At 41.8% G+C, this 23,528-nt stretch overlaps 1 protein-coding gene across 3 annotated transcripts in view; it reads right to left on the minus strand.

The window, feature by feature from the left end:
- Nucleotides 1-3,927, minus strand: part of COL6A5 (collagen type VI alpha 5 chain) — a 161,387-nt gene extending 157,460 nt beyond the window's left edge. The window contains exon 1 of one of the 3 annotated variants that reach the window (XM_025294091.3): nt 3,749-3,927. The gene's annotated coding sequence lies outside the window, so the exon portion shown is untranslated. The remainder of the gene's footprint in view (nt 1-3,748) is intronic. The other 2 variants (XM_044948525.2, XM_044948537.2) reach the window with 2 other exon arrangements.
- Between the last annotated feature and the right edge of the window lie 19,601 nt (nt 3,928-23,528).

Below are 23,528 nucleotides of genomic sequence, written 5' to 3' on the forward strand. Positions count from 1 at the left end.
CTGAGTGTAAGATGAGAAGGGGGCGACAGAGGATGAGATGGTTGGATGGCATCACTGACTCAATGGACATGAGTTTGAGCAAACTCAAGGAGATAGTGAAGGACAGGGAAGCCTGATATGCTGCAGTTCATGGGTCATGGAGAGTTGGACATGACTTGGTGACTGAACAACAGCAATCATGCCAAGAGTGTTTCTATTTCAGGGCCTGTCTGCTTGACTTGAACATCCTCAAGCCACCTAGTTGCCTAGAAATTTGTTATTACACTTTCTCTCTCACCTTCTATTCCCCAATGCACTCACATGTACCCAACACATCCACTGTCACTCGCTCTTCAAAGTCCATTCTTGTCCAGCATCTGCACTACATAAATCTCTAGTTGCCTACCCATTGCCCATTACTACATCTTTATCAACAGAATCTCTATATCAATGAATGGGGCGACATGCTCAGCCACAAAAACACATTTTCAAACCTCCTTTGTCGCAAAGGTTTGCCGATGAAATACACACAGAAAGTGGATGACCCAGCAGAAGATAGGTCTTCGTGTAGTATAATTATGCCTGTACTACTGATGGAAAAATTAAAGTAGTACATCTGGCCCCAAAACTTGAGGTCTCTCTAAATGTAAAGATGACGCTCTTTCCACTGCCTTATACTGTCTTTATAAGGCTCTCCTGAGAAGGCAATGGCAACCCACTCCAGTACTCTTGCCTGGAAAATCCCAGGGATGGGGGAGCCTGGTAGGCTGCAGTCCATGGGGTCGCTAACAGTCGGACACAACTGAGCAACTTCCCTTTCACTTTTCACTTTCATGCATTGGAGAAAGAAATGGCAACCCACTCCAGTGTTCTTGCCTGGAGAATCCCAGGGACAGCAGAGCCTGGTGGGCTGCCATCTATGGGTTTGCACAGAGTCGGACAAAACTGAAGCGACTTACCAGCAGCAGCAGCTCACTATTCAGGTCTCTTTATGTCCCTTATTGTCAAAGATAATTAGTTAACCATGCTAGGGGAGAAGGCTCAAGGTATCATCTGGGCCCTGCAAATAATGTGGAATTTCACAGTGGGTTTTCAGAGACCCAGTCTTGAAATACAGAATACCCCCCAAAGAATGGCTTGAAAAGTCAAAATTCAAGCAACAGAAAAATCTAGGGCAGTACCATCAGACACTGGATCGACAGGAGTAACAAAAATGCTGGCAACTGTCACAGACACTACAAGCTCGCTCTTCCTCCTGAGGGAGGTGGGCGTGCATCTTGTTTGTATCCGAGGTCCCAGTTTTGCCCAGCTCTTACCTTTTCCTCCTTTGTACCTGCTCAGAGAGGACCTGAAGCTAGATCCTACTAGATTGACAGCAGTATCCTAAAAGTAAACCTCAGTGCCATGAAAAGTACACATTTCAAGTGAATTTCTGTTCTTCACTGCTAGAGCTAAAGGGTTCTGCGTAAATATTCCAAGATTTGAAAGTCCTCCCTTTTGGAAGGTGATTTTGAAATTGAAGGCAGAAAATCACAACATAAAGTTACATGCAATATAATTTATAAAAAAAGATACATGTCATAAATCTTACACTTTGTCACAGAAGGATGCTGATTATATGTTCTTTGAGTACTTATAAACTAGTATGTACAGGCATGATTCCGAGGAATACAGAACAGTTTACAGAACAGTTTATATTCAGACGCTCATGACATTCCTAACAATGGCTTAAAATTTTACCAACATTTCCAAAGTTGTTTTCAAAGAGAATTTAGTTAGCCTTTGACATCTATGAGCAAGCCTTTCAGATGTTTTAAATTAAAACATGCATACATAATTAATTATATGGTCACCGTATTAAACATTTTCTCTGCTTTAACATATTAGGAGAGTCCAAGTTGTAACCATACCGCATGTAGGGAGCTCTGGGGTGATACTTTGAAACCATGCTGGCAAATGCCACCTCAAGACCACACATCCTGCATCCAGAAAACTGAGAAATAGATGCAACATTTTTCCAGAGTCTCAGAATACGTCAGTAATGGATTTAGACATAATATTTAAATTAAGCCACCAAAGGAGAAGCAGAAAAAAAAAACAAACAAAAATAAACACCCCACAATTGAAAGCAAACCATTCACAGAAGCTTCATCACTGAATATTTCATGAGTAAAGTTCTCAGCAGTGATGAAGAGACAGCCTCATCTACAGAAATTGTTCAGAACCTTGGAGAATGAGGAACCACATGATTTGGATATACCTGGCATCCATAATTGTTTCCAAGGGGCATCCCCATAGCAACTGATTCCTTTTCAGAGTTCCTACGAGGTAGCTAGCTCTGGCATTGGGCTTTTCAGAAAAGGGGACAAATCTTCTCTCTCATTTTGATTCATAAGAAATTTCAGGATCCCTATTTATTCTACTTGTAAAATATATTACATAAACTAATACAAAGATCAAAAAATATGTCCTGCCAATGTGAATCTTTTTTTTCTTAAAAATTTTGTTCAGAACTCACTCACATACTAAATACATCTCTTCCAAAATATCTATTCTGGCATTCTGAGTTAACAACAATAATAAAAAAATAACTTCAGAAGGAGCAATTAAATGCTAAAAAAAACAAAATAAAAATGAGATATGAAACACTACACCAAATTACAAAGATCCTGGTTAAAGGAAAAATACGCTAGCAGTTTGAAGATCTTAAGAGCCAGATAACTCCCTTCTTCATTTTGAAAGAAACTTAATTGGAACCTGACACACAGCAGAAACTCAGAGATATTTGTTAAAGTGGTGAGTGCTGTTTCAAGGAAATTTCAGAGATGGTAGTTCACAGTTTGGTACAGAATAGCAATTTCTACCAGACAAGGCAATGGCACTCCACTCCAGTACTCTTGCCTGGAAAATCCCATGGACGGAGGGAGGACCCTGGTGGGCTGCAGTCCATGGGGTCGCTAAGAGTCGGACACGACTGAGCGACTTCACTTTCCCTTTTCACTTTTATGCATTGGAGAAGGAAATGGCAACCCACTCCAGCATTCTTGCCTGGAGAATCCCAGGGACGGGGGAGCCTGGTGGGCTGCCGTCTATGGGGTCGCACAGAGTCGGACACGACTGAAGCGACTTAGCAGCAGTAGCAGCAGCAATTTCTACAAACTATGAGTGTTTCGAAGTTCTTATGATGCAGTATCTGAATCTACCCCAGTAATTAATGCCTTACGGCTCACTGTGCACCCACTGCTGTTTATGTCAGGGTTCCTGCATGGGGTAAGGGGCCCAAGTGTTAGACCCAAGTGACCTCTAAGTCAGTGGCTATCAAACTTCTGCAGGGTCAGAATCTCCAGGAGGACTTGTTAACACACATACTCCCCAGTCCCAGAGACTGAGGCTCCGCAGGTGTGGGCTGGGGCCCATGAATTTGCATTTCTAACCAGGTGTCAGGGGATGCAGCTGCTACTTGTCTTTGGACACGTCGAATAGCATTGCTATTCGATCCTTTTCAATTCAGAGTCTAACCTTTCAGAACCTGGTCTCAGTTTGCAAAGTCCTTAGAGTCTGGGATTTGACAGGATCCTACAGGGGCAAAAATTACCAGGATGCGGGAGTTGGTGATGGACAGGGAGGCTTGGCGTGCTGCGATTCATGGGATCGCAAAGAGTCGGACACGACTGAGCGACTGAACTGAACTGAACTCATGTCTACCTACCTGCCCTCGGAGCCCTCCTCCGCCCATTTTATGCCCCAAGCCCCTGTAACCGGCACTCACCGAGCTTTCCCAGGGCCCGGGGCCCCTCGGAACGGCAGGCAGGGCCCCTGCTTCCCAAGGGCGGCACTAGCGCCTGGGCGCAGGAACGGCGCGCGGTGGGGAAGTGCGGAGCTAGGTCCCCGCTCTACCGCGGGTGATATGGAGCGCCCCGCGCCCTGCTGGGCCCTTTAAAACGCGCGGACTGGTGAACTTGGCTGGGCTCGCCGGGGGTGGGGGTGGGGGGCTGGGAGGGGGGTTGGGCTGGACTATTAATTCCTCGTGGGTTTCATGTGAGTGTCCAGAGACTCTCCAGCTGTTGGCTCTTTGCGCAGCTGCCAGCAACTGTTTCGGAGGAAGCCGGGGCTGCCAAAAAAAAAAAAAAGAAAAAAACTTGAGAAAACGGTTTCTCAGGAACCCAGGGCAACTTTTATCTGCTGAACTGAGGTCACTGTTGCTACTTGAGCTGAGGACTCGCCATTTGGCTCCAATGGTTTACTCTGTGGTCTCCTCCAAGCCAGCCTGAAGAGAACCAGAGAACATTCCCAGAGAGCCAGAGAGCAGGCAATGTCTCGGGGAGCTGCGGTCCAAGAGGGAGCAGAGGGCAAAGCTGGGCTAAAGGCGGCAGGAGCTCCCCAGCAGCTCCCAACAAGGGCAGGGCTGGGAGGGGGCTGGGAGGGGGGTGGGCAACAGGAGTGAAGACTCGATTTCTCACAGGGACCCCAATGATGCACTTGAAAAGCATTGCCTGTTCTTAGGTGGATGGCGTGTTTGCTTACTTGTTTCTTTTCCATTGACGTGAACCCACAATTGAGATTTTATGGATAAACCTATTCCCAGCTTCTGCAGCTGAATTCAGTCTATCGCCACAATGCTCAGCCTGCCACCTTCTCCGCTGTCCTTAAAGAAATATGAAAATTACTGAACACTAATGAAAGCTTATTTAAAAGCTCAAGTTGCTGTTAGTCACCAAGTCATGTCTGATGCTTTGTGACCCCATGGACTGCAGGAGGCCAGGCTCCTTTGTCCTCCGCAAAGGTCAAGAGGAAAGTTTATTAAAAGATCAAAAGACCCTTGCTTAGCAAGGACCATTAGAGCTCCAGGCCTCTCTGTTCCAGAACAGCTTCAGAAGTGAATCAGGAGGTTCCTAGGTGTGTCTCAGAAAGAATGGGGCTGGAAGAATGGAGAGAAGGAAGTGGAAGGAGGGCTGTCAGGACTTTTTCCTTTTATTATTAATTTTTAACAAGGAGAACACAAATATGTGTAAAACTAATGGCTGATTTCATTTTGTTGTTTTTGTTTTTTTTTTTCACTAGTAAGGGGCAAAATGATCTTTCTCAGAAGATGGTGTATTTGCTGTAAGCTAGAGCTTACCTTGGAGAAGGTGATGGCACCTCACTCCAGAACTTTTGCCTGGAAAATCCCATGGACGGCGGAGCCTGGTAGGCTGCAGTCCATGGGATCGCTAAGAGTTGGACACGACTGAGAAACTTCCCTTTCACTTTTCACTTTCACACATTGGAGAAGGAAATGGCAACCCACTCCAGTATTCTTGCCTGGAGAATCCCAGGGATGGGGGAGCCTGGTGGGCTTCCGTCTATGGGGTTGCACAGAGTTGGACACGACTGAAGCGACTTAGCACAACAATAGCAACAAGAGCTTACCTTGGAGAAGGAAATAGCAACCCTCTCCAGTATTCTTTCCTGTAGAATCCCGTGGACAGAGGAGCCTGGTGGGCTACAGTCCATGGGGTCGCAAGAGTCGGACACAACTTAGCGACTAAACCACCACCACCACCACCATCAAAGCTTACCTAGAATTCTAGGATCTACCTAGTAGAGTGAGGATCCCAGGGTGTTCTGCACAGGATACCCCCAAAGTGCTGGCTTTTAACCTAGCCTGTCCTGTTTGGAAGAAAGGTCTCATCCTGGCCTCCAGGGTTCAGAATGCCCTGCCCACCTCACCTGTCTCCTCTCTCCAGTGGCTTTCGTTTTGTGTGTGTGTTGGGGGGAGGGGTGCGCTGGTATTCACTGTCCTTCCCGGCAACTGCCCACCAGACTTGTGCTGTCAAACATGGCCCACCTCAGCAGTCCCCCAAGAGATGTGATGAGAACCAGGAACAAAATGGGGGGAAGAGGCCATGTTCTCAAGTACACCACCACCCAGTATTACTTTTAGGAAATAATCAGGAAAAAACTCAAGGTGCCAAAGAATGGTTTCCCTGGTTGAGCTGGTCTCCACTGTCCATCCTCCCCTGCCCCCAGGATTGATCATTTAGTATCAATGGGTCTTAGATCCTGTCCAACTTTGATGAAGGAAAGAGGAGACTGAAAAAGCAGACTTAAAACTCAGCACTCAAAAAATTAAGGTAATGTCATCTGATCCCATCACTTCATGGCAAATAGATGGGGTGGGGGGGAATGGAAACAGTGACAGATTTTATTTTCTTGAGCTCCAAAATCACTGTGGAGAGCGACCACAGCCATGAAATTAAAAGCCGCTTGTTCTTTGGAAGAAAAGCTATGACAAACCTAGACAGTGTATTAAAAAAAAGCAGAGATATTACTTTGCCAACAAAGGTAAGCTATGGTTTTTCCAGTAGTCATGTATGGATGTGGGAGTTGGACCATAAAGAAGGCTGAGTGCTGAAAAATTGATGCTTTTGAACTGTGGTGTTGGAGAAGACTCTTGAGAGTCCCTTGGACAGCAAGGAGATCAAACCACTCAATCCTAAAGGAAATCAACCCTGAATATTCATTGGAAGAACTGATGCTTAAGCTGAAGCTCCAGTACTTTGATCACCTGATGTGAAAAGCCAATTCATTGGAAAACACCTTAATGCTGGGAAAGACTGAGGGCAGAAGGAGAAGGGGATGACAGGATGAGATGGTTGGATGGCATCTCTAATTCAATGGACATGAGTTTGAGCAACCTCTGAGAGGTAATGAAGGACAAAGAAGCCTGGCCTGATGCAGTCCCTGGGGTTCCGAAGAGTTGGACAGAACCAAGCAACTGAACAACAAGTGTGCCTCACAAGGGAAACACAAAGAGTATCAGGCAGGGCTGGAAGGTCAAAACCCACCTTCCAGGAGCAGAGCACACATGCTGTTCTCATTTGCACCTGCATGTGGCATGCATATGCCCTCTGCAGACAAAGATGGATTAACCCAGATGTTCTTTTCTAACCAAGAGTGAAATCCCAAGGAGACCTGTTTCACTTCAGGAGAAGGGTGCGGTTCTTTCCCCACACTTAACTGAAGTAGTATTCCAATTGCATTGGAATTAACCAGAATTTGGCTTTTTTGAGTAACTTTTCTGGAAAGTATTTTTATAGGAATGTTTTTACTTATAATACAATTGCAATTTAAGTTTCACAATCACACTATGATATAAAAGTGGTTTTGGTGATCAACAGCCTTTTCTACAGAATTCAAGGCTTTCTTTTTTCTTCCTTCTGTTTGTAAAATTGAAGCAATTGTTTCCCTAAAGAGGTGATGTGAAAGTCGGTCAGTCATATCTGACTCTTTGTGACCCCCCCTCCATGGCCTATACAGCCCATGGAATTCTCCAGGTCAGAATTCTGGAGTGGATAGTTGTTCCCTTCTCCAGGGTATCTTCCCAACCCAGAGATCAAACCCAGGTCTCCTGCATTGCAGGCAGATTCTTTACCAGCTGAAACACCAGGGAAGCCCTTTCCTAAAGAAATTATAACACAAAATTTGTCCTCTGTTAGGAATTACACTTGTTCTACTAAAGATACATTAATTTGTTTCAGAAAGTAGGAGTTTTAAGCTCAACTTTGCAAGGAATTCAGGTACTAAAATCACCAAGTTTTCAATTCATTACCACAGAGAGTAGACTATTTGGACTTACATTTAACTGGCTTTGATATTGAATGCTGGTGTTGCTGCTAAGTTGCTTCAGTCGTATCCGACTCTGTACAACCCCATAGACAACAGCCCACCAGGCTCTGCCATCCCTGGAATTCTCCAGGCAACAACACTGGAGTGGGTTGCCATTTCCTTCTCCAATGCATGAAAGGTAAAAGTGAAAGTGAAGTCGCCCAGTCGTGTCCGACTCTTAGCGACCCCATTGACTGCAGCCTACCAGACTCCTCCATCCATGGGATTTTCCATGCAAGAGTACAGGAATGCATTGCCATTGCCTTCTCCTTGATATTGAATAAAACAAAACAAAACAAAAAATCCAGTATTTCAAAATTGGGGAGTGTTAAATGTTTTCCCAGAATCGTCATTAGTTATTTGCTTTTCATTAACCCAACCTCTACAGTCTTGGATTTCTGCAACTATTTTACATAAGGAGATAACATTAGAATGAGCCACTCTGCATTCTGCCTTCTACTCTACAACTGTCTTCTACTTTACATTCCTTAATTCTTGCTGAGAAGTATTGATGTATTTCCAAAAATGTGAACCCTACACTGTTACTGAACACAAGTTCATGTGCCCAATGCACAGTGAGGCCAAACAAACCAAAGCATCAGAGTTTGGAGCAGAGAAAGGTTTACTACAGGGCCATGCAAAAATAGGTGGCTCATGCTCAAATAACCCAAACTCCTCATAGAGTTTCAGCAAAATATTTTTAAAGGCTGGATGAGGGCAAGGTTCAGGAATCAAGATTGCTGGGAGAAATATCAATAGCCTCAGATATGCAGATGATACTGCCCTTATGGCAGAAAGTGAAGAGGAACTAAAGAGCCTCTTGATGTAATAGATGGAGAAATATACCATGTTCATGGATTGGAAGAATCAATATAGTGAAGATGAGTATACTACCCAAAGCAATCTATAGATTCAATGCAATCCCTATCAAGCTACCAACGGTATTTTTCACAGAGCTAGAACAAATAATTTCACAATTTGTATGGAAATACAAAAAGCCTTGAATAGCCAAAGCAATCTTGAGAAAGAAGAATGGAACTGGAGGAATCAACCTGCTTGACTTCAGGCTCTACTACAAACCCACAGTCATCAAGACAGTATGGTACTGGCACAAAGACAGAAATATAGATCAAAGGAACAAAATAGAAATCCCAGAGATAAATCCATGCACCTATGGACACCTTATCTTTGACAAAGGAGGCAAGAAAATACAATGGAGAAAAGACAATCTCTTTAACAAGTGGTGCTGGGAAAACTTGTCAACCACTTGTAAAAGAATGAAACTAGAACACTTTCTAACACCATACACAAAAATAAACTCAAAACGGATTAAAGATCTAAACATAAGACCAGAAACTATAAAACTTCTAGAGGAGAACATAGGCAAAACACTCTCTGACATAAATCACAGCAGGATCCTCTATGATCCACCTCCCAAAATATTGGAAATAAAAACACAAATAAACAAATGGGACCTAATTAAAATTAAAAGCTTCTGCACAACAAAGGAAACTATAAGCAAGGTGAAAAGACAGCCTTCAGAATGGGAGAAAATAATAGAAAATGAAGCAACTGACAAAGAACTAATCTCAAAAATATACAAGCAACTCCTGCAGCTCAATTCCAGAAAAATAAACAACTCAATAAAAAAATGAGCCAAAGAACTGAACAGACATTTCTCCAAAGAAAACATACAGATGGCTAACAAACACATGGAAAGATGCTCAACATCACTCATTATCAGAGAAATGCAAATCAAAACCACAATAAGGTACCATTTCACGCCAGTTAGAATGGCTGCAATCCAAAAGTCTACAAGCAATAAATGCTGGACAGGGTGTGGAGAAAAGGGAACCCTCTTACACTGTTGGTGGGAATGCAAACTAGTACAGCCACTATGGAGAACAGTGAGGAGATTCCATAAAAAACTGGAAATAAAACTGCCTTATGACCCAGCAATCCCACTACTGGGCATACATGCCAAGGAAACTAGAATTGAAAGAGACAAGTGTACCCCAATGTTCATCAGAGCACTGTTTATAATAGCCAGGATATGGAAGCAACCTAGATGTCCATCAGCAGATGAATGGATAAGAAAGCTGTGGTACATATACACAATGGAGTATTACTCAGCCATTAAAAAGAATACATTTGAATCAGTTCTAATGAGGTGGATGAAACTGGAGCCTATTATACAGAGTGAAGTAAGCCAGAAAGAAAATACCAATACAGCATACTAATGGATATATATGGAATTTAGAAAGATGGTAATGATAACCCTGTATGCAAGACAGCAAAAGAGACACAGATGTATAGAACAGTCTTTTGGACTCTGTGGGAGAGGGAGAGGGTGGGATGATTTGGGAGAATGGCATTGCAATATGTATAATATCATATATGAAACAAATTGCCAGCCCAGGTTCAATGCAAGATACAGGATGCTCGGGGCTGGTGCACTGGGATGACCCAGAGGGATGGGATAGGGAGGGAGGTGGGAGGGGAGTTCAGGATGGGGAACACATGTACACCCATGGCAGATTTATGTTGATGTATGGCAAAACCAATACAATATTGTAAAGTTTATATTAAAAAAAAAAGAGCCTCTTGATATGAAAGAGGAGAGTGAAAAAGGTGGCTTAAAACTGAACATTCAAAGAACTAAGATCATGACATCCAGTCCCATCACTTCATGGCAAATAGGCAATGGAAACAGTGAGAGACTTTATTTTTTGGGGTGCTCCAAAATCACTGCAGATGTTGACTGCAGCCATGGTACTGATTTAGATCCTCAAATTTGATTACATTTTCCTACTATTCAGGTGGCTTGATATTTTATATTTTTCTTTTTTTATATAATTTTCTATAAAAGTTTGCTTTCTAGCCTAATTTTTAGAATAATTGGCATACAAGTTTACATATCATCCTAAATACTTACTGTCCTCCATATCAAAATATCCGCAACAAAAATACATAATCTTTATATGGTCACTGTTCTAAAGCAGTTCTGAATATAGTCCTTGTATAGGTTATTTGTGTCTTCTATTTTTCTTCTACAGAATTTTCAAAATACTTTCTCTTCACTGGTATTTGAAAAGAAATCCTGTTATTATTCAGTCACTAAGTCATGTCCGACTCTTTGCAACCCCATGGACTGCAGCACACCAGCTCTTCTGTCCTCCACTATCTCCCAGGGTTAGTTCAAATTCATGTCCATTGAGTCAGTGATGCCATCTAACAACCTCATCCTCTGCCACTCCCCTGCTACTTTCGCCCTCAGTCTTTCCCATTATCAGGGACTGTTCCCATGAGATGGCCAAAGTTTTGGAGCTTCAGCAGCAGTCCTTTCAATGAATATTCAGGGCTGATATCCTTTAGGATTGACTGGTTTTATTTTGCAATCCAAGAGACTCTCAAGAGTCTTCTCCAGCATCACAATTTTAAAACATCAGTTCTTCAGTGCTCAGCCTTCTTTATGATCCAAATCTCACATCTGTACAAGATTATTGGAAAAACCATAGCTTAGACTATATGGACCTTTGTCAACAAAGTGATGTCTCTGCTTTTAAGTATGCTATCTAACTTTGTCATAAATTTCCTTCCATGGAGCAAGCATTTTTTTAATTTCATGGCTTCAAACATGATCCATAGTGATTTTGGAGCCCAAGAAAAGAAGATCTGTCACTGCTTCCACTTTTCCCACTTCTATTTGCCATGAAGTGATAGGACCAGATGCCATGACCCTAGTTTTTTAAATGTTGAGTTTCAAGTAGCTTTTTAACTCTCCTCTTTTCCCATCATAAAGAGGCTTTTCCATTCCTCTTCAATTTCTGCCATAAGATTGGCATCATCTTCATATCTAAAGATGTTGATATTTCTCCTGGCAATTTTGACTCAAGCTTATGATTCATCCAGCCCAGCTTTTCACATGATGTACTCTACATATAAGTTAAACAAGCAGGGTGACAATGTAAAGCCTTGACAAATACTACTTGCTAAATTTTGAACATGTCCATTGTTCCATATCTGGTTGTACTGTTGCTTCTTCACCCACATACAGATTTCTCAGGAGACAAGCAAGGTGGTCTTGTATTCCCATCTCTTTAAGAATTTTCCACAGTTTGTTGTAATCCACACAGTCAAAGGCTTTAAGCATAATCAATGAAGCAGAATTAGATGTTTTTCTGGAATTCCTTTACTTTCTCTATGATCCAGTGAATGTTAGCAATTTGATCTCTGGTTCCTCTGCCTTTTATAAATCCAGCTTGTACATCTGGAAGTTCTCAGTTCACATACTACTAAACCTAACTTTGCTAGCATGTGAAATGAGCACAATTGTGCAGTGGTTCGAATACTCTTTGGCATTGCCCTTCTTTGGGATTGGAATGAAAATTGACCTCTTCCAGTCCTGTGGCCACTGCTGAGTTTTCCAAATTTGTTGATATGTTTTGTGCAGCACTTTAACAGTGTCATCTTCTAGGATTTGAAATAGCTTAGCTGGAATTCTATCACCTCCACTAGCTTTGTTCATAGCAACACTTCTTAAGCCCCACTTGACTTCACTCTCCAGTATATCTGGCTCTAGGACAGTGACCACACCATCGTGGTTATCTGGGTCATTAAGATCTTTTTGTACAGTTCTTCTGTGTATTCTTGCCACCTCTTCTTAATATCTTCTGCTTCTGTTAGGTCCATACAATTTTTGTCTTTTTTTATGCCCATCCTTGCATGAAATGTTCTCTTAGGTTAGTTCAGTCGCTCAATCGTGTCCCCATGAATCGCAGCATACTAGGCCTCCCTGTTCATCACAATCTCCCAGAATTCTCTCAGACTCACGTCCATCAAGTCAGTCATGCCATCCAGCCATCTCATCCTCTGACGTCCCCTTCTCCTCCTGCCCCCAATCCCTCCCAGCATCAGAGTCTTTTCCAATGAGTCAACTCTTCGCATGAGGTGGCCAAAGTACTGGAGTTTCAGCTTTAGCATCATTCCTTCCAAACAACACCCAAGACTGATCTCCTTTAGAATGGACTGGTTGGATCTCCTTGCAGGCTAAGGGACTCTCAAGAGTCTTCTCCAACACCACAGTTCAAAAGCATCAATTCTTCGGCGCTCAGCCTTCTTCACAGTCCAACTCTCACATCCATACATGACTACTGGTCCTTGGTATCTTCAATTTTCTGATCTCTAGCCTTTCCCATTCTGTTTTTTTCCTCTATTTCTTTTCTTTGCTTATTCAAGAAGGCCTTCTTATCTCTCCTTGCTATCCCTAGAACTCTGCATTCAGTTGGATAGAGCTGTCCTTTCTCCCTCGCCTTTTGCTTTTCTTCTTTCCTCAGCTATGTGTAAAGCCTCCTCAGACAACCACTTTGCCCTTTTGCATTTCTTTTTCTTTGGGATGATTTTTGTCACTGCCTGGTTTATTGATCAAATGTCTCTTTCCTATTTTATTAATCTTTGCTCCAGCTTTACTATTTCTTTCAATTTTGCTGTATTCAGCTTCTTGGTATCAATACATTTCCCCCTACTTTCTAAAAATTAATTTGTCTAAGGCTATAGACATTTCCTCTGAACACAACTCCAGTTACAATTAAAAAGGTTTTTTTTTTTGTAGTCTTCTCATTTTCATTCATTTCTAAATACACTTTAATTTAAATTTCCTTTATTAATCTGAGTTATTTTTAAGTGTATTTTATTTTTCCATCTATATTTATATTGCATAACATAAAATCATTGAGCATGACTTATTTGATATGAGCGCTTTAGAATTCATCAAGATTCCTTGATGAATTTTACTTGTCTCCTCAGCATCTAACATTTGTAACATTGTACAGGAAGCAGTGATCAAAACCATCCCCCAAGAAAAAGAAAGGAAAAAATGGTTGTCTGAAGAGAAAAGAAGAGAAGCAAAAGGCAAAGGAATAAAGGAAACATAAGCCCATCTGAATGCAGAGTTCCAAAGAATAGAAGGACAGAAAGAAAGCCTTCCTAAGTGAAAAATGCAAAGAAAAAGAGGAAAAACAATAGAATGGGAAAGACTACATATCACTTCAAAAAAATTAGAAATACCAAAGGAATATTTTGTGCAAAGATGGGCACAATAAAGAATAGAAATGATATGGACCTAACAGAAGCAGAAAACATTAAGAAGAGGTGGCAAGAATACACAGAAGAACTATACATAAAAGATCTTCATGACCCAGATAACGACAATGGTGTGATCACTTACCTAGAACCAGACATCCTAGAGTGTGAAGCCAAATGGGCCTTAGGAAGTATCACTATGAACAAAGCTAGTGGAGGTAATAAGATTCCAGCCGAGCTATTTTAAAACCTAAACAATGATGTTGTTAAAGTGCTGCACTCAATATGCCAACAAATATGGAAAACTTAGCAGTGGCCATAAGACTGGAAAAGGTCAGTTTTCATTCCAGTGCCAAAGAAGGGCAATGCCAAAGAATGTTCAAACTACTGCACAACTGCACTCATTTCACATGCTAGCAAGATTATGCTGAAAATCCTCCAAGATAGGCTTCAACAGTACATGAACTGAGAACTCCCAAATGTACAAGGTGGATTTAGAAAAGGCAAAGGAACCAGAGATCAAAATGCCAACATTCGTTGGATCCTAGAAAAAGCCAGAGAATTCCAGAAAAACTTCTGCTTCATTGACTACACTAAACGCTTTGATGGTGAATCACAATAAACTGTGGAAAATTCTTAAAGAGATGGAAATAGCAGACCACCATACCTGCCTCATGCAAAACCTGTATGCAAGTCAAGAAGCAACAGTTAGAACTGGACATGGAAAAATGGACTGGTTCCAAAGAGGAAAAGGAGTACATCAAGGCTGCATATTCTCACCCTGCTTGTTTAACTTATATGCAGATTGTATCATGTGAAACGCCAGGCTGGATGAAGCACATGCTGGAATCAAGACTGCACGGGGAAATATTGATAACCTCAGATATGCAGATGACACCACCCTGATGGCAGAAAGTGAAGATGAACTAAAGAACCTCTTGACGAAAGTGAAAGAGAAGAGTGAAAAAGTTGGCTTAAAGCTCAACATTCAGAAAATTAAGATCGTGGCATCTGGTCCTAGCACTTCATGGCAAATAGATGGGGATACAATGGAAAGAGTGACAGACTTCATTTTCTTGGGCTTCAAAAATCACTGCAGATGATGACTGCAGCCATGAAATTAAAAGACGCTTGCTCCTTGGAAGAAAAGCTATGACCATCGTAGACAGCATATTAAGAAGAAGAGACATTACTTTGCCCACAAATGTCTATCTAATCAAAGATATGGTTTTTCTGGTAGTTACGTATGGATGTAAGAGTTGAACCATAAAGAAGGTTGAACGCTGAGGAATTGATGCTTTTGAACTGTGGTGTTGGAGAAGAATCCTGAGAGTTCCTTGGACTGCAAGGAGATCCAACCAGTCAACCCTAAAGGTGATCAACCATGAATATTCATTGGAAGGGCTGATGCTAAAGCTAAAGCTCAAATACTCTGGTCACCTGATGTGAAGAGCCAACTCATTGGAAAAGACCTTAATGCTGGGAAAGATAGAAGACAGGAGAAGAGGATGACAGAGGACAAGTTGGTCAGATGGCATCACCGACTCAAAGGACTTGAGTTTGAGCAAGCCCTTGGAGATAGTGAAGGACAAGGAAGCCTGGCGTGCTGCTGTCCATGGGGTCACAAAAAGTTGGACGCGACCAAACAACTGAACAATAACAACCTTCACGTCTATTCTAACCTTTCCTCATTTATAGCATTTATGAAAATTAGGTGAAGTTGATTTCACCTCTGTTCCTGGAATAGACTTTGATTGATCAAAAACTATCAGGGTAATCTCCGCTTTGTCATTCTGTTGGTTCAAGTAATCCTAGGCCACTCCAGTCAGTGTCTGATCTTCCGGTGAACATATGTATTAGTCAGGCAATTTTCCTCTGTAAGGTACTTTCTGGAAAGCCCTTGAATAAAGATAGTCTCTTGCTCTTGATGGTATGGTATGCTTCCATGAGGCAAGTTAATCTGAAGACAAGACTAAAAGAATTGCTGCAAGAATTGCACCGAATCAGTCTCATCAGTTGAGTATATCTTTCCTTTACTCCCTTGCCTTTTGCTTCTTTTCTTTCCTCAGCTATTTGTAAAGCCTCCTCAGACAATCACTTTTCTTTCTTGAGTTTCTTTTTCTTTCAGATGGTTTTGGTCACTGCCTCCTGTACAATGTTACGAAGTTCTGTCCATAGTTCTTCAGACTCTCTCTAAGATCTAATCCCTTGAGTCTATTTGTCACCTCCACTGTACAACAGTAAGGCATTTGATTTAGGTCATACCTGAATTGCCTAGTAGTTTTCCATACTTTCCTCAATTTAAGTCTGAATTTTGCAATAAGGAGCTCATAATCTGAACCACCATCAGCCAAAGTCTTGTTTTTGCTAGCTATATACACTTCACCATCTTCAGCTGCAAAGAATATATAATCAATTTGATTTCAGTGTTGGCCATCTGGTGATGTCCATGTGTAGAGTCTTTTCTTGTGTTGTTGGAAGAGGGTATTTGTTATGACCAGTGCATTCTCTTAACAAGAATCTGTTAGCCTTTGTCCTGCTTCATTTTGTACTCCAAAGCCAAACTCGCCTGTTACGCCAGGTATCTCTTGACTTCCTACTTTTGCATTCCAGTCCCCTATGATGAAAAGGACATCTTTTTTCATTGTTGTCAATTCTAGAAGGCCTTGAAGATCTTCATAGAACCAATCAACTTCAGCTTTTTCAACATTAGTGGTCGGGGCATGGACTTGGATTACTGTGATGTTAAGTGGTTTGCCTTGGAAACGAACCAAGATCATATTGTCATTTTTGAGATTGCACCCAAGTGCTGCATTTCAGACTCTTTTCTTGAATATGAGACCTATTCCATTCCTTCTAATGTATTCTTGTCCATAGCAATAGAGATAATGGTGAAAAGTGAAAGTGAAAGTTGCTCAGTCGTGACTCTTTGCGACCCCATGAGCTATCCAACCCATGGAATTCTCCAGGCCAAAATACTGGAGTGGGTAGTCTTTCCCTTCTCCAGGGGATCTTCCCAACCCAGGGATTGAACCCAGGTCTCCCGCATTGCAGGCGGGTTCTTTACCAGCTGAGCCACAAGGGAAGCAAACTTATAATGGTAATCTGAATTACATTTGCCCATTTTAGTTTACTGATTCCTAAGATGTCGATGTTCACTCTTGTCACCTCCTACTTGATCACGTCCAATTTACCTTGATTCATGAACCTAATATTCCAGGTTCCTATGCAGTATTGATTTTTAAAGTATCAGACTTTACTTTCACCAAAAGGCACATTCACAACTGAGCATTGTTTCCACTTTGGCCCAGCCACTTCATTCTTTCTGGAGCTATTAGTAATTGCCCTTGCTTTTTCCCTATAGCATACTGGACGTTTTCCCACCTGAGGGCCTCATCTTCAGGTATCATATATTTTGCATTTTCATACTGTGAAAAGAAGAGAAGTGGAAGGTGAGGGGAAAGGGGATAGATACACCCAACTGAATGCAGAGTTACAGAGAATAGCAAGGAGAGATAAGAAAGTGCATTCTTAAATGCACTGCAAAGAAATAGATGAAACCATAGGATGAGAGGAGAAGGAAATGGCAACCCACTCCAGTATTCTTGCCTGGAAAATCACATGGATGGAGGAGCCTGGCGGGCTACAGTCCATGGGGTTGCAAAGGGTCAGACACGACTGAGCAACTAACACACACACACACACACACACACATACATAGAATGAGAAAGGCTAGAGGTTCAAGAAAATTGGAGATACCAAGGAAATATTTCATGCAAGGATGGGCATGAAAAAGGACAGAAATGGTAAGGACCTAAGAGAAACAGAAGATACTAAGAAGAGGTGGCAAGAATACACAGAACTATATAGAGAAAAGGTCCTAAGACCTGGATAGCCATGATGGTGTGGTCACACACCTAGATCCAGACATTCTGCAGTGTGAATTCAAGTGGGGCTTAAGAAGCATTGCTATGAACAAAGCAGTGGAGGTGATGGAATACAGCTGAGCTATTTAAACTTTTAAAAGATGATGCTGTTAAAGTGCTGCACTCAATATATCAGCAAATTCGGAAAACTCAGCAGTTGCCACAGGACTGGAAGAGGTCAGTTTTCATTCCAATCCCAAAGAAAGGCAATGCCAAAGAGTATTTGAACCACTGTACAATTGTGCTCATTTCACATGCTAGCAAGGTTATACTCAAAATCCTTCAAAGTACTCTTTAGCAGCACCTGAACTGAGAACTTCCAGATGTATGAGATAGATTTTTAAAAGGCAGAGGAACCAGAGCTCAGAATGCTAATGTTCACTGGACCATAGAGAAAGTAAGAGAATTCCAGAAGAAAATTCTACTTCTGCGTCGTTGACTATGCTACATCCTTTGACTATGTGGATCACCACAAACTGTGGAAAATTCTTAAAGAGACGGAAATACCAGACCACCTTATCTGCCTCCTGAGAAACTGGTATGCAGGTCAAAAGGCAACAGTTAGAACATGGAACAATGGACTGCTTCAAAGTTGGGAAAGGAGTATATCAAGGCTGTATATTGTCACCCTGCTCCTTTAACTTATATGCAGAGCACACCATGTGACATGCCAGGCTGGATGAGTTGCAAGCTGGAATCGAGATTTTTGTTGTTGTTGTTGTTCAGCCACTCGGTTGTGTCCAAATCTTTGCAACCTCACAGACTGTAGGACACCAGGCTTGCTCAAATTCATGCCCGTTGAGTCAGTGATGCCGCCTAACCAACTTATCCTCTGTTGTCCCCTCCTCCTCCTGCCTTCGATCTTTCCCAGCATCAGGGTCTTTTCTAATGAGTTGGCTCTTCACATCAGGTGGCCAAATATTGGTGCTTCACCTTCAGCATCAGTCCTTCCAATGAATATTCAGGATTGATTTCCTTTAGGATTGACTGGTTTGAGCTCCTTGCAGTCCAAGAGATTCTCAAGAGTCTTCTCCAACACCACACAGTTCAAAAGCATCAATTCTTTGGTGTTCAGCCTTCTTTAATGGTCCAATTCTCACATCCATACATGGCTACTGGAAAAACCATAGCCTTGACTAGACAGACTTTTGTAGGCAAAGTAATGCCTCTACTTTTTAATATACTATCTAGGTTGGTTATAGCTTTTCTTCCAAAGGGTAAGCATCTTTGAACTTATTTCGACCCTGCTTATTTAACTTATATTTAGAGTACATCATGAGAAATGTTGGGCTGGATGAAGCACAAGCTGGAATCAAGAGTGCCAGGAGAAATATTGACAACTTCAATTATGCAGATAATATCACTCTAATGGCAGAAAGTGAAGAGGAACTAAAGAGCCTCTTGCTCAGGGTAAAAGAGGAGAATGAAAGGGCTGACTTGACCTCAACATTAAAATAACTAAGGTCATGGCATCTGGTTCCATCACTTCTTGGCAAGTAGAAAGGGAAAAAGCAGAAACAGGGACAGAATTTCTTTTCTTGGACTCCAAAATCACTCTGGTCAAAGACTGTGCCATGAAATTAAAGATGCTTTCTCCTTGGAAGGAAAGCTATGACAAACCTAGACAACATATTAAAAAACAGAGACATCACTTTGCCCACAAAGGTCCATATTGTCAAAGCTATAGTTTTTCCAGCAGTCAGATACACATGTGAGAGTTGGACCATAAAGAAGGCTGAGAACTGAAGAATTAATGCTTTTGAATTGTGGTGCTGAGGAGACTCTTGAGAGTACCCTGGACTGCAAGGAGACCAGACACTGATGTTAGGAAAGATTTAAGGCAAAAGGGGAAGGGGTGGCAGAGGATGAGATGATTAGATAGCCTCACTGGCTCAATAGGCATGAATTTGAGCAAACTCCAGGAGATAGTGAATGACAAGAGAGCCTGGCGTGTTGCAGTCCCTGAGGCCACAAAGAGTGGGACACGACTTAACAACTGAACAACAGCAACCTGACCCTGCGTTTTCATGCCTGCACTCCACATCTGCTGTATCTTTCTGCCTCCCCAGATAGCCTCCCTACAGTCTCAGTCTCTCTGCCTGAGTACTTAGACCCCTTGGATCTGAAACTGAACTTCAACCTCAAGGACTCTGAGACTAACCTCCATCCCTTTTCAGCCAGGCCTACTTTAGACTCGGTGTGACCCCACTGCTCCGAATAGTGACTCTAAGTGAGGGAGTCCTACTCCTGCTGAGAATGCTCTTTGTCCCATGGAAGAAAATCATGCACATGGTACACCTGCAAATAAGGATAAATCATACGACAAAGTAATCCCAACCTATAAGCCCATGAGGGATCCACAGAGAAGTTCAAGAGAAATTCAAGTGATCCCTGAAAGGTAAACAAATCAGAGGAAGTATCCAGAGGAAGCAGGATTCGAACTGTAATTTGTTGAAAGGGTAAAGACTAGGCAAGCAGATGGACGATGTGAAGAATGCTGAGAAAGAAGAAGGAAAGTATTCTGAGAAAGCAGAGCAAGGAAAAGTCCGTGAGATAAACCCATCATCTAAAGAGAAAATTCTCCTATAGGAGAATGTTTTGTTGTTCCATTTTCATCTTATTTTCATTTACAGTACCATCATCATCACCATCCACCCCCATCTCCAGGGCCAGCATCACCACCATTACCATCACCATTGTAGTTTACTACACATAATATGCAGACCCAGAAATATCCAGAGACCCAAATTCTAGAAAAACATTTTGTCGTTTCCACTTTCAATTCTTTGTTTAGAATAGGACCAAAGCCATTTTGGATCATTTGTCATTTCTTGTTTTCTTTTAAAGGGCTTAAGGATGAGAACTACTTAGCTTGCTCCACATTGTCATCATCTCTGTCCAAATATTTTGAAAATCCACATAGAGCATCATCTGCATTATAACACTCTAGATCCAAAATTTCTTAGTCTGTTAAAAAAAAAAAACTACAGGCCAACAGCTACTGGGTCTGTGCACTCTCGAACCCATGCTCTGCAACAAGAGAAGGCCACGCACCACAACTAGAGAGAGCCCACACGCCACAGAGAAGAGCCTGCATGCTGCAACAAAGACCCAGCACAGCCAGAAAGTACAGAAATAAAAAATAAAGTTATGATCTGAAAGCAAAACAAAAAAAGCGACATTGCTCTATAAGGTCAGGGTAATTCTCTCAGCAGCTTCCATTGTGAGGTTCCCTGGTCCTCTCTATGGCACCAGATATGTAGTCTTTACATTGCTTTATTCATGAGTCAGCAAATATTTATAGGGTACTTACTATATGCTGGGCACAGGGCATGCAATGGAAAGCAAAAACACTGTTTTGCTTTCCATTGGGGAAGAGATGGACATGGTATTTGTTATCTATTGCTACCTCACCTCACACAATTTCTGTGAGTCAGGAAAGTCAGAAGTGGTTTCTTTCCATTGTTCTTGCTCAAGTTTCTAAAGAGTCAAGTTGTTGGCTGGATGAAAGCTTGACTGGAGATGGAAGGTTTGCCTCCAAAATGGCTCAGTCACATGGCTGTTGGCAGGAGACTTCAGCTCTTCACCATGTGGAGTCCTACAGGGTTGCTTCCATGACTCCCTGAATGAGAGACCCAGGAGAGCAAGGCAGAAATAAAACCGCTTTTCATGCTCTCACCTGAAAGTCACACAGTCATTTCCACAAAATCATGGCTCCGTATGATAGGAGCCATATCCATATCATACATCAGCCTATGAGAGAAGACTACACAGGGCATAAAGCAGGGAGATGACAATCACTGTGTGTGTCCTTGGGGGCTGGCTACCAGACATCATTAAAAAGAGACACGTGTACCCCAGTGTTCATTGCAGCACTGTTTACAACAGCCAGGACACAGAAGCAACCTAGATGTCCATCGGCAGATGAATGGATAAGAAAGCTGTGGTACAGTATACAATGGAGTATTACTCAGCTATTAAAAAGAATGCATTTGAATTAGTTCTAATGAGGTGGGGGAAACTGGAGCCTATTATACAGAGTGAAGTAAGTCAGAAAGAAAAACACCAATACAGTATATTAATGCATATATATGGAATTCAGAAAGATGGTAACGATGACCCTATATGAGAGACAGCAAAAGGGACACAGATGTAAAGAACAGACTGTTGGACTCTGGGAGAGGGAGAGGGTGGGATGATTTGAGAGAATAGCATTGAAACATGTATATTTTCATATGTGAAACAGATCACCAGTCTAGGTTCAATGCATGAGACAGGATGCTCAGGGCTGGTGCACTGGGATGACCCTGAGTGATGGGATGGGGAGGGAGGTGGGAGATGGGTTCAGGATGGGGGACACATGTACACCCATGGCTGATTGATGTGAATGTATGACAAAAACCACTACAATATTGTAAAGTAATTAGACCCCAATTAAAATAAATAATGTTTTTTAAAAAAAATGATAGCAAAAATAAATGTAAAATTATGTCTACATTAAGGAGGTCTTCATAGACCATGTCAAAAATATATTTTAGCCTTTATTCCAAGATCATCAAGACTCCAGTAAAATATTCTTGTTAAAGGTACAAAGCCCTGAGTAGTAGGGCACACAAACCACTCTGAAAAGCTCTTCCTCCATTATTATGAAATAATCAGCTAGCTTCTAAGTGAAGTATAATGAATATATTTTAAATGCATTGCTGGGCTCATAAGAAAGTACAAGAAATCTCTAAAGGCTGGAGAAAATTAAAAATAAGATACAATTACAGAGGTAGACTAAGATGGACAAAGGTAGTGCTTCTGGGAGCAAAAGCTAGTTTCAGGAATCCAGAGTATATGGGGGATTCATGATTACCTGATTCAGGGAATGGAAGAGTAGCCTTTACAGAGAATCATGTCAGGAGTCACTTAAAAAGGATCCTCGAGGAAAAAAAGTCTTACAAAGGGAGCCAACATGTGAAGCATCTCTTTCTACTTTTCTGGGTGGAAAAATTATTAAATAATAACAATAGATTTTCAGAGAAATGATAACCATAGCTTTGCTCTAGTAAGAGCCTGGAATTCAGATTTATACTACTTAGGTATAGTATAGAGGTTAATGTGCTTCCAAGTTTGTGGTACCATCTTTCAGAATTTTCCACAGTTTATTGTGATCCACATAGTCGAAGGCTTTGGCATAGTCAATAAAGCAGAAATAGTTGTTTTTCTGGAACTCTCTTGCTTTTTCGATGATCCAGTGGATGTTGGCAATTTGATCTCTGGTTCCTCTGCCTTTTCTAAAACCAGCTTGAACATCTGGAAGTTCATGGTTCACGTATTGCTGAAGCCTGGCTTGGAGAATTTTGAGCATTACTTTACTAGCGTGTGAGATGAGTGCAATTGTGCGGTAGTTTGAGCATTCTTTGGCACTGCCTTTCTTTGGAATTGGAATGAAGACTGACCTTTTCCAGTCCTGTGGCCACTGCTGAGTTTTCCAGATTTGCTGGCATATTGAGTGCAGCACTTCCACAGCATCATCTTTCAGGATTTGAAAGAGCTCAACTGGAATTCCATCACCTCCACTAGCTTTGTTTGTAGTGATGCTTTCTAAGGCCCACTTGACTTCACATTCCAGGATGTCTGGCTCTAGGTCAGTGATCAAACCATTGTGTTTATCTGGGTCCTGAAGATCTTTTTTGTACAGTTCTTCTGTGTATTCCTGCCACCTCTTCTTAATATCTTCTGCTTCTGTTAGGTCCATACCATTTCTGTCCTTTATTGAGCCCATCTTTGCATGAAATGTTCCCTTGGTATTTCTAATTTTCTTAAAGAGACCTCTAGTCTTTCCCATTCTGTTGTTTTCCTCTATTTCTTTGCATTGATCGCTGAGGAAGGCTTTCTTATCTCTTCTCG

The sequence above is a fragment of the Bubalus bubalis genome, chromosome 1 (assembly GCF_019923935.1).
Source record: "Bubalus bubalis isolate 160015118507 breed Murrah chromosome 1, NDDB_SH_1, whole genome shotgun sequence".
In the NCBI taxonomy this organism is placed as follows: domain Eukaryota; kingdom Metazoa; phylum Chordata; class Mammalia; order Artiodactyla; family Bovidae; genus Bubalus; species Bubalus bubalis.